At 41.8% G+C, this 12,931-nt stretch overlaps 1 pseudogene; it reads left to right on the top strand.

Moving 5' to 3' along the window:
• The first annotated feature begins 10,318 nt into the window (after positions 1-10,318).
• LOC110545148 (forkhead box protein J1-like) lies at positions 10,319-11,567 on the top strand (annotated as a pseudogene).
• Positions 11,568-12,931: the final 1,364 nt, after the last annotated feature.

Here is a 12,931-nt window from a genome sequence, read left to right as displayed (position 1 = left end):
ACTCTTTATTTTTTGCCTACAAGTTCACACTTCTGGCTAGGTTGAATACTCTCCATGTACTTACATGGAAGCTTGTACATCTAGGTTCTTTATTCAGGTCTATGTTTACATATAAAATAACAGTATTACCAGAAGGAGTCTATGGAATGTGGTTGAACTATTTGTTTCCGTGGTGTCTTCCAGAGAGAACGAGAGTTTAGGATAAAACAGTTGAAATTTTGAACAGTGGATACTGAATTAGAAGATACAATTAATAACAATATAATAATAATAATAATAATAATAATAATAATGACATATTTCTAAGTTTGGCACTGGCTGACCATAGAGAGAAAGTGGTAAAATATGAGTTCATACAGGCACACGAGACACGTAGGGTTCAAGGTTCTGTACTCCACTGTAAGATATTGACAAGTGACTTAATCTATCTAAAATATCATTAATGAAAAAATACCTGGTAAAGCAGAAGTAATATTCTGGACACCACTCACAGAAACTCTGATTGAATAAGTTTGAGATAAGACTCCCAGATCTCTGGTTTTATGAAACTGTGTACAGGTTGTATTGACATAATACTGATTTGAAAATCCGTTGATGATCTGACTTCTTACACTACTTTTCAGTTCTAGACATGCCTGTGTTTAGCTTTTAATCATGATAGCCATCATTTGACTGACAGCAGACATATATGTGTCAGTCACTTTCTTTATGAAATGCAGTTTAATTCTTTAACCTAACAATTTTGTTCAGTAGTTCTTATTACACTCATTTTTTTTCAAAGAAAGTTGTCATTTATTGCTTAGTTTCTTTCTTACCCTAGTAATTTTTCTAAGACTGCATGGGGAATCCAGCTGGACAGCCGTGAACTTAGGCTTTGTTTGAAGTATAGAACCAAAGAGGTACTTTTTAAACTTTATTGTGATAGCTGTCAACAATACTCTGTACTTTCTCAGGATTTTATAATATTGGTTGACTTGAGTCAAATTTGTGAAACCTGATAATAAGAAGTGATTCTCTAAGCTCTACCTAAGAGAATCAAAAAGAGACCTTCTCGGGTAATCTTAAGATCCCAGCACTTCATAAGAGCACCTACACATTTGTTCCAGTGAGGTTTCCTGGGCTGAGGTCATGAGGAGATTTGCCTGCAATCTAGTGACGCAAGTGAAAGCCCTTTCCTGTCATCCTTAAAAGTATGTTGGCCATTGTCCTCCAGGAGCTTTGGTGCACTTTTGTGCCATAGTCTCTTTCCTTGTGTCCACTCGCACTGACCACTCTTTCATTTTTTTCTATTCATGTCTTTCATTGTTTTGTCACTCAAGACAATATTTCCCTCCACTTACACATTTCTCATTTACAACCTTAAAACGCTTGTCAGGAACAGGTGGAGCTGTGAACAGCATGCATGCGTACTGCATGGATTTGACAGTTGCCAGTCCCGTGAGTCAGCTGCATTGGAAAATGTAAGTCAGGAGCTCTACCCAGATTCTAAGGAAGGGTGACAATGAACAAAGTTAGATTTGCTTATAAAAGTTAAAAAAATAAAATAAAATCTGTCCTAACTGCATTTAAAAAACAAAACAAAACAACAACAACAACAAAACATTGAATGCTTATGCCTGAGTGTTGTGGGGGGAACACATCAGGCTGTGGCTACTCATTTAAATTCTATACATCCTTCCCTTCCCACCCAACTGCCTTTGTCTCCCTTCTCCATCTACTTAATTGGTGCTTTCTTCAAACCAGAGCTGATCTGAATGGTGGTACAAAGTGAAATTAACCAATTCCCTTGGAAGATGTAGGGTAGTAGTATGTTAGAAAGCTTGTTAATTCCTCTTTTCTCTCTTCCTCCCTGCTCTGCTCTCAGGCCTCCCTGGGAACCCCAGGAGAAGGAGAATTAACAAAGCCCAGAAGCCTAACGGTGCAGACTCTTCTAGGGAATTGGCTAATTTCTTCTTCCTGCACCATTTGGAACAGCTGGGGGCACTGGTCTTGGGGGAAATAATGCAATGCAGTGTTTAACACCCTTTATGGTTTAAAATACAACTGTGCCCAGTTTGCTTACCAAACTAAAATATAAAGGGTGTTCACCATATGCTTCTAACACTGCTTTAATACTGTGACAAAAATTGTATTTCTTCAGTTTTGACTTTGTAAGCCAGTTAGACCTTTCCAGATTATTTCTGTTTTTTTTTTTAATTCTACACATGTGCTGTATAGATTATTTTCACTATTCCCAATGACTATGTTTTTCAGAGATTAACAGACCATTGAATCATTTCTTCCTCTAGTTAAAGTCCCAACTTGACTGGTTCCTGTCCCCAGCCCTACAAAGCCCTTTCAGAATCCTAAATGCTTTCTTTGGTTAGAAACTTTAGCAGTGGTTCCAGTGCAAAAGTATTTTCCATCATGCCTGGTTCTGTCCGTCACCTAGAGGGCACCATGGGAAGATTCCTCAAATTCCTTTCACTCCTGGATTCTCTTAGCACTTCTGCAACATTTGTACACATTTAAATTTATAAGCCCTTCTTTTTCTAGGGTAATAGGTTCATTAAACACTAATGGTTTTAACCTGTACTTTGGGCATGTCCCATGTCCCACTATGAATTTCTTTCTTTACAGTCTGAGCTGTAACCATTTAACTCTTTTTAGTTCATTACAGAGATGCTTGAATGATAGGTCTTCTTCATCTTTTGACCCTTAGTTATTACATTTCCTGAATTCTCACTTGTGGGGAAATTTCATAAAAGTTCTTCTCAGAGCAGGATGTAATATAGTATGTGCCTATAATCCCAGCACTTGAGGGGTGAAAGCAGGAGGGTGTGGGGTTTACAATAGTCTATATAAAGAGTTGGAGGCCATTTTAGATGACTGAGTCCCTTCCTGAACAAAATTAAACAAAACAAAACAGAGCAAATTGAATAAAGACAAAAACATTACTCAGAATCTTGCCTCAATTACTTTTTAGTCTAAGTATGCCTCTCCAATTAGTTTCAGTATTAAGGGAACAAACTTGAGATAGTTTGCAAACGTTAAAAAAAGTCGGCATTTAAAGTGACTCTAGATTACCCACAGGTATTTCCCAACAAGCAGAGGCAGATGCTTCATTTTAAAATCAATTTATACACCTTTCGGTGCATCATGAAATGCTGTTGATGCTGCTGTGTTTGAATGTATTAAAAAGAAGACATTGTGGAGAATACTTCATGAAGATCATGGAACTCTCTGGCTTTGACATCGGAGCCCCTGACAAGCGAATGTGTTCTCATTATCTCAACATCTATCTTAGCTTGTAAAATTCCTGCAGGTTTATGATGCAGCATGATACCCTTCAGTACCTGCTCTGGTGCTTCAACATAAAGCTGCCACTTACATTAAAGCAAGCCTGATAAGATTGTCTTAGAGAGCCAATTCATTTAAAGAGAACACCGCTGCAGACACTAATGTTCTTTTGCCACTGTGGCTTTCCTCTGCCGGAGTTAGAATATTATGCTCTGGAGTTAGGAAGATGTGGCACAGATGTATTTCTACGCACAAAATCAGCACTCTTTCCTACAGGGTGAGAGCCTTAAATATCAAGATACTCATTCTGATATGACTGGCATAAAAGTGCTGTTTTTGCACTTTCACAAATGAGGCCCTAGACTTCAACCATCTCCTATACTATCCTTAGTAAATGGACAATAAGAAGAATAATAAACCATGGTTCATTTTAGATGTTAACCCACATCCAAATACCTGAATGACCTTCTCTCAAAGCTGTTTTAAATAAATGGTGTATAAAATAGACACCAAGAGAGTCATAAATGGCCAAGGTGATATTTGGGGCCTTGTGGGAGGCACTCATTTCAGACACGCCATGCTCTGTCACCTCTAATGATCTTTGGCACTTCATTTAGTTTCGAGTTGCTTTTTAATGAACAAATGCCTTAACCACTCTATATGGCATTCTTATTATGGTCATATATTTTGAAAGTGTGGTGGGGAAGAAACTGATATACTGCAAGTAGAGAATCCCTGAGAGATGGGGGCGGGGGGAGATTTGTGTCCCCATGGAGTGAGGACAAACTTGTTGCTTCTGGTCATGACTGTCAGTTGGTTATTTAAAATGATGAAGCTCTGCTATTTTTTCCTGATGTAAATCTGAACTAATGGGTATACAATCCAACCCACAGACAGGATGTGTATGTGTGTGTGTGTGTGTGAGAGAGAGAGAGAGACAGAGAGAGACACAGAGAGAGAGACAGAGAGAGAGACAGAAACAGAGATAGAGGGAGAGACAGAGGCAGAGGGAGAGAGAACCCGCTTATTCTCTGGGCTTATAGAACCATGTGGCAGCCCTAGGAGGTGTACTGGGAAGTTTGATATCAAGCCCGCAGCTCTTACATTTTTCAGACTGTCTGAACTCTTACAGCTTGGGTTGGGGTAGGGAGAGATTATTCTTTAACAGTATCTTAGTTATTGTCCTTACTGGAAAGCAATTCCCAATGAGGTAGCCCTGGGGGATTTTAGCTCATCTTTGTTTCACAAGCTTTAGGGGGATTAGAGATCCTGGAGCAGGTACACATAATTAGTGGGGCAGCATCATGGCTTTTTAAGTCCAGTGCTGTGAGGGGCCACATAATCATCACTCGCTCAGTCAACTTGAACCATAATGCAAAGAGAAACTTGGTTTTCTCTGTTGCTTAACCCTGGCTTGTAAACAGCTCTGCTCCATATGGAAACATCCTTTCTCTACATTTAAAACACCAGTGGGCTACTTGATTTATGTTCGCTCCTTCAACTACAATTGGAAATTGCATTTTATAATGCTTGGTCTTTAAAGGTAGCCGCATACCATTTTAAAATATCCTGTGACAAATGAAATAGCTCCAATTATAACTAAAGAGCTTGCTGTTTTTTTTTTTCCATCATCAAACAGAGGTATTTGCTTTTATATTACATGGGGATGGTAGGCTAATTAAAAAGCATAAATGACATTTTATTGAACATGTGGATTACATGTCACATAGATATACAATGCATTTATATGTATGTTTTCAACATACTAGTTGCACTTGATTGCAGCACATTCTTTTTTTGAGAATCTAGGAAGTCTATGGTTCTTTTATTTATTTATTTTTATTAGTTACATTTTATTAACTCTGTATCCCAGCTGTATCCCGCTCCCTCATTCCCTCCCATTCCCACCCTCCCTCCTTCCCTCATCTCCTCCCTGCCCTTTTCCAAATCCACTGATTGGGGAGGACCTCCTCCCCTTTCATCTGGCCCTGTTTTATCAGGGATCTTCAGGACTGGATGCAAAGTCCTCCTTTGTGGCCTAGCAGGACTGCTCCTCCCTTGGGGGGTGGGGAGGTCAAAGAGCCTGCCATTGAGTTCCTGTCACAAATAGTCCCTGTTCACCTTACTATGGGAAACCAATTGGTTACTGAGCAACCATAGGCTACATTCGAGCAGAGGTTCTAGGTTATATCCATACATGGTTCTTGGTGGAGTGTCAGTCTCAGAAAAGACCCCTGTGCCCAGATATATTTGATCTTTGTGGAGCTCCTATCCTTTCCACGTCATACTAACTCCCCTTCTTTCATATGATTCCCTGCACTCTGCTGAAGGTTTGGGTTATGAGTCTTAGTATCTGCTTTGATAAACTGCTAGGTAGAGTCTTTCAGAGGCCCTTTGCAGTAGGCTCCTGTCCTACATCCAATGCACATCCCATTTGTCTTTCTAAGTGAGGACTGATCATCTTACCCCATGTCATAAAACCAGATACTCTAAATCGGTTAGAAGAAAAAGTGGGGAACAGCCTTAAACTCATTGGCACAGGAGACAACTTCCTGAACGAAACACCAACAGCACAGGCACTAAGAGCAACAATCAATAAATGAGACCTCATGAAACTGAAAAGCTTCTGTAAAGCAAAAGACACTGACCTCAGAACAAAACGACAGCCTACAGACTGGGAAAGGATCTTCACCAACCCTATATCTGACAGAGGGCTGATATCCAGCATATATAAAGAACTAAAGAAGTTCAAAAGCTATAAATCAAGTAATCCAATTAAAAAATGGAGTACGGAGCTAAACAAAGAATTCTCTGTAGAGGATTGTAGAATGGCAGAGAAACACTTAAAGAGATACTCAACATCCTTAGCCATCAGGGAGATGCAAGTCAAAATGACCCTGAGATTTCACCTTATACCCATCAAAATGGTTAAGATCAAAAACTCAAGTGACAACACTTGCTGGAGAGGTTGTGGAGAAAGGGGAACTCTCATCCATTGCTGGTGGGAATGGAAACTGTTACAACCACTTTGGAAGTCAATCTGGCACTTTCTCAGACAATTAGGAATAGTGCTTCCTTAAGACCCAGCTATACCACTGCTAGGCATATACCCAAAATTTGGGCAAGTACACAACAAGGACATTTGTTCAACCATGTTTGTAGCAGCTTTATTTGTAATAGCCAGAACCTGGAAACAACCCAGATGTCCCTCATCGGAGGAAAGGATACAGAAATTATGGTTTTTTTACACAATGGAATACTACTCAGCAATCAAAAATGGGGAAATCATGAAACTTGCAGGCAAATGGTGTGATCTAGAAAAGATCATTCTGAGTGAAGTATCCCAGAAGGAGAAAGACAAACATGTTATATACTCGCTTATATAGACCTATAAGATATGATAAACATAATGAAATCTATACACCTAAAGAAGATAAACAAGATTGCAGCACATTCTTGACTTATTTTTAATTTGCATACTTTTTATTTACTCAGATTACTGAGAGGCAAGTCAGGTAGTACCTGGGCATTCCTTTTCATGTGTAAGACTCACAGCCCAAATAGCATTCACCGAACCCTTTTATGTAAGCATTTCAGGTCCAAATAGCACTTACAATACTATATGATGTATTATTTCATAGTCTTTCTGTTTTGTGGATTTATAGTACAGCATGAATAGATCGAGATGGCTTAGCCAGAAACTATAGTTTACAACCTAATTTGTGTTTTTAACCCCTGCCATCAGGAGGAATAATTCAGGGATCTGACAACAGCATTGGGTAGATTATCTGTGATTCACCCTTGAATATGTCTTAATCTATATTATGTTACTGTTCTATGAGATTTTCCATCATTTAACACATTAATATACTCATGCCATACAGGGGACCCACCACAGACCAATTGTTATCATAACATAATAATATATACCAATGTGAATATATTAATATTCACCAATAAAATATCAACAATATATTAATTATACCAATGTGAACCAATGAGTTTCTTGGGATTACTAGCAAGAGTAATCTGGGTGTGAGGGCAGCTACAGGGAGGACTCAAAAGCAGCTGTATCTTCAAAAGCCCATCCACTCCACTACTGGTGGGAGCATAAACTTGTACAACCACTTTGGAAATCAATCTGACGTGTTCTCAGAAAATTAGGAATAGTGCTACCTCAAGATCTAGCCATACCACTCCTAGGCATATACCCAAAATATGCTCACCTACACAAGGACATTTGTTCAACCATGTTCATAGAAGCTCTATTGGTAATAGCCAGAATCTGGAAACAACCTCGATGTCCCTCAGCAGAGGAATGGATACAGAAATTGTGGTACATTTACACAATGGAATACTATTAGCAATTAAAAACAAGAAATCATGAAATTTGCAGGCAAATGGTGGGAACTAGAAAAGATCGTCTTGAGTGAGGTAACCCAGAAGCAGAAAGACACACATGTTATATACTCATTCGTAAGTGGATATTAGCCGTTTAATATAGGATAAATATATTAAAATCTATACTCCTAAAGAAGCTAAACAACAAGGAAGACCCTAGGGAAAATGCTCAATAATCATTCAGAAGGACAAATGTGATAGACTTTGGAAGCAGGAGAAGACGGTGAACAGAACAGGAGCCTACCACAGAGGGCCTCTGAAAATCTACTGATCAATGTATCAAAGCAGATGCTGAGACTCATAGCCAAACTTTGGGCAGAGGGCATGGAATTTTTTGAAAGAAGGGGGAGATAGAAAGAACTGGAGGGGACAGGAGCTCCAAAAGGAGACCAACAGAGGAAAAAAAAACCAAGCCCTGGGAGCCCGCAGAGACTGATAACCCAACCAAGGACAATGCGTGGAGAGGACCTCAAACTCAGGCTTAGATGTAGTCCATAGACTCAGTATCCAAGTGGGGTCCTTGTAAGTAATGGGAGCAGGGGCTATCTCTGGCATGAACTCAGTGGTAGTCTCTCTGATCACCTCTCTCTGGGGTATGCAGCCTTGCCAGGCCACAGAAGAATACAATGCAACCAGTCCTGATGAGACCTGATAGGCTAGGGTCAGATGGAAGACCTCCCCTATCAGTGGACTACGAGAGGGACATAGAGGGAGAAGAGGGTGGGTGGGGCTGGAAGGAGACCACAGCTGGGATACAAATTAAATAAATTGTAACAAATGATAATAAAAAAAGTAAAAAAAATAATCACTTTGAAAAAAACCAACAACAACACAAAGAAAATCATCAAATTTAGTATTTCAGAACATGACAATTTATTTTACTAGTCCTTACTGCTCTTGCTCATTAATATAGGCTGGGCTCGGCTACACTAGGTCTGCACTCAACGGTTCATTCTGCTGAGGAGTAGCTGGTTCACAAAGGAGTGAACTGAGGTGGCCCCTCATGGTTCTGTGTTTGTTATCATCCTACAAGTCTTGTTCTCATGGTGAGCCACTAGGTTTCCGAAAGAATGCGCAGAGGAGGACTAATCTTTCGGAGCAGTAGACCTGGACCTGGCAGCTCATCACTGTTGCACTTTATGGACTAAAATAAGTTATAACAAGACAGATGTTGCAAGAAGGGAAAATGGAATACCAATAGTGCTTTAAGGTCCTTGAAGTTCAAAGAGCAAAGATAAAACGGCATGCGAAGACAGAGCACAGAAGGATGAGGGCTGATTATAAACAAGCCATATGGCACTTCCTATCAGCAACTTTTGCCATAACTCCTATTTCCTTAAGAAACATGACAAAACAATATCTTTCGAAAAGAAAAAAGAAAGCCTGTCCAACACAGGCAATGACTCACAAAAACCAACCAACCAACCAACCAAACAAACAAACAAACAAAAAAACAACCCCAAACAAACAAGCAAACCCAATTGCAAGCCCAAGCTCTCTGCATGGATTTAAGCAGCTGATCAGGTCCTAGAGTCTTCTCTAGGCAGCTCAGTTGGTCAGTACTCGTTTACTGATTCTCTAACTGTGGAGAAGTGCCCTGTGAATCTTTCAGATTTCAGGTTTCCCAGAAATTCGAAGTTGGTTTAGTTCCCGAGTCTCATGAGCTGCTCCCCCGCCTCTTCTCAACTTTCCTGGAAGGAATATTTCAATTCAGGAGAAACTGCTATGCTACATTGACTTTAGCAGAACACTGTATTCTGTAATCTGTGCTGACACGGTTTACTGGATGACCACTGATCCTGGATCTAGGAACACCTAGAGCTGAAGAAGCACCCCAGAAATCCACTGTCATCTCTGAAATCCCAGGTCATCTCTATCCCACGGTCTTTAGTCATAATTTACTGGAAAGTCATGAGTGTGAGAAAGTGTCTCAGAAAAATAAGTATTTTTCATAAAATACCAATCCTTAATTTTTTGGTATTTCCTAGAATGATTAATGATCACTATCCAAAAATTATCATAGTTTAACATCTGTTTTCTTCCCTGTTCTCAGAATAAGAGGAAAACATGAAAATATCGCACATTCCATCACATTATAAGAAATAATTAATGTTACCAACAGGGAGATCTTCCTTGTAAATATTCTACCTGTAAGACCTGGAGACCACAGATGAGTGGGCACCATCAGAATCTACAGGATCATTGTGGACCCTTTAGCATCACTTCAGGGTAGATGGTTGTCAGAAAAGATAATCCCAGTCGCCTCAGTCAAGTTCAGGGTCTATTTTGATGTAACTGAGATTGTGAGAAGGAGACATAAACACATAATGGGAAAAGAAGGCAGGAAAGAGAGCATGACTGAAGGAGAGGGATGGAGGAAATGAGAAGGAAAGGGAGGACAACATAGGATACTTCCATGGGAGGTACTGGACTGACCAACTTCTTTTTTTGTTGTTTGATGTGATGGGAACACAACACCTTGAGTTTAAGAGGGACAAACTTACCAGGTTGCATTTCTGTCCAGAAGTGACTAGGCAAACAGCAGATCTGTCAGTTGCTTCAGTGGACCTCTTTTACTGGACTCTGACAGCAAACTGTGCAAGTGTGTTGCCATGCCTTCCTGTGACAAATGGGTACGATGTTTGACGAAATGCGAAGAGGGAATCGTACAGTAGATGCAAGAGTGAAAAAGAAATGCAAAGCTGACTGGGGCCATGAGGAGATAGCTGACCAGGAAAAGATGGACTTTGTAGTCGCTTGAGAGTTACTAAATATGAGTCCCAGGGGAGTCACTGAATGAAACTACATGAATGAGAAGAAGTTGAAGGTAGCCTGGAGGAAGTGGCCCTGGCTAAGAAACTTCACACTGAAATCTCCTGGACACAAAGAATAAAATGCTACAGGCTTCTCTTACTTAGAGGGGAATATGACCATCTCCCACCATGATAAGATTTTGTTTACACTGTTAGTTGTATGACAATAATCAGGTACAACTCAGTTCTTTGTTTTTGTTGCTGTTGTTTTTACACGAGGCCTCTCTGTGTAGTCTTGGCTGGCCAGGAACTCTCTGTATAGACCAGGTTGGCTTCACACAGAGATCCGCTTGCCTCAGCCTCCTGAATGCTAGGATTAAAGGCATGCATGCACCCAAGCTGCCCTCTTCTTCTGCCACTCTGGCCAGACAAGCTATCGAGACCACCTACTTAGATCACTCTGTCAGCCATCTACAAGTGGATCGCAGACAACCTCCACTGCTTCTGCCCTGCAGATCCTACCTGGCAGAATTCCATGTGCCAGACCCTGCTCCTGAACAGGTGCTACAACAAAGTGCCTCAGGAGAGAAGGATGGAGCGGCAGGGATGGGCGTGGTTGACCGTCACATTGACCCTCAGCATCGAAACACTGGCTCAGCGGGGCCTTCAAGTAGCGGAGGCTGCTCCAGATCACATTCACCTAGCCTTTTCTGCCAGGTATCACAGGAACCCAGCACTGCTTGCTGGGGTGGGCCTCTGACCGTGAACACAGAGGCCCGGCAACTTAGACTGGGAGGCCGTCTTCAAGGCTGGCACTCTGGGTGAGGAGCTGAGTTCACCAGAGGGTCCGGCGCTAAGGTCGTCGCTGAGTCCTGCCTCATACAGACAGACACGCGGACGTTTCTCCCCATGACCGCCACTCAGACTTCCCTGCTGTCTGGAGACCTCCAGCGGCACAGGCTGTGGACAGCTTGGACTTCAGTGAGACTTTCCTGGCCACATTCTTTCTTCAGCATCCCTGGGATGGAAGTGGTAGTGGCTGCCTGCCTCCAGAGTCCCTCACTGAAGCTGACAGAGGATGCCACCTTGACTGCTGACCTGCAGGGCTGAGCCAGTGTGGGTACCTTCTTGTAAGGGGCCAATTCTCACCTCATCTCTGGATAGTGCCCATGTCAGGGCCCAGAACTGCACCCAATGTCAGGACCGAAGACATCTCAGCACCCAGGCAGGGAGTGGGTCAGGTCTTTGAAGACTGGCTCCATGAGACAACATTGCTGCCAGCTGGGAATGTCCTCATATGCAGGCCCAGAAGACTCTGAACTGGGGACCCATGACCGGAATAGCTGCCTTCCCCTCATCAGCAACCCCCAAACACACATTGTCTTATTGACCCATGTTCCCCCAAGCCCAAGAAATGTCAAAATCACCATGGTGCCTGTTGCCTTCTGAGAGCTGAAGCCTAGATGGGTCCTACCAGGCCAAGGAGGAACTGAATAGGGCTCTCATCAAAGCTCTGTTTCATCTCACCCACTCCTGCTGCTTCCTTGGGTCTCTAGCCAGAGAAAGTTCATGAGTACAAGTGCTAATTCTATGACAGCAAAGTAACTTCTTGCAGCCCCTTCCTAGCGGAGCTTCCCTAATCCCCCAAGCCTTGGCTAGGGAGGATGGTGTCAGGAGAGAGGAGGGGACAGAGAGAGGAGGAAGAAATAAGGTATGATAGGCAAGATGGGGCAAAATGGTCTCTGAGGATTCTGGGACCATGTCCTGGCCCCATCACTAGCAGATAGGAGGCTGCAAACCTTTGAGCCTGACATGAGGCAGAAGAGGTTTGAAGTACTTGTGGCAGGGACTGCCGAGCTGCTAGGTGACAGGAAGAGATTAATACAGAGTATAGTTATATCTAAGACGCAACAGGGAGGAATGCCCAGCTTGCTGGACACACTGGGATCTGGAAGGGGACAGCCCAAACCCTCTCTGCAGTAGGGGGACCTGGTCTTGCTCTACCCTGACCCCTGAGGCTAGGACCCTTGTTTATCCCCATATGGGGCAATTTAACCTTTAAAATGTAAATTTCTTCACAATAACTAATCTGAAAAAGGAGGTGGTATTGTGCCACCAAAACTGGCCTTCAAGCTAGTTTTGATGTTTTTACATAGGGAAGTTACAGTGAATATACTCTATTCATGGAAATTTAAGCCAGGTTAATTCCATGTTAACTGAAATATGTGTGTGTGTGTGTGTGTGTGTGTGCACACAAATATGGCAAATCAGCGGTGCCAGTGCATGTATTAAGTATGCACGTTCTTTATGATTTTTCATACAGTATTACTATGATTTCTATTTTATAATTGAAAAACTGAGGTGTAGTTACATCTTGTTACTCCCCAAATCTCACACATCTGCTAGGAGTGCGGAAAAGGTTTGAAACAGGCAGGCCCGAATCCATGCTTTAAAGTTCTAACCTAGGGCTCATTCATTCGTGTACTCATGCATTCATT

Source organism: Meriones unguiculatus, chromosome 2 (genome assembly GCF_030254825.1).
Source record: "Meriones unguiculatus strain TT.TT164.6M chromosome 2, Bangor_MerUng_6.1, whole genome shotgun sequence".
In the NCBI taxonomy this organism is placed as follows: domain Eukaryota; kingdom Metazoa; phylum Chordata; class Mammalia; order Rodentia; family Muridae; genus Meriones; species Meriones unguiculatus.
This window is presented reverse-complemented; position numbering and strand designations above follow the sequence as displayed.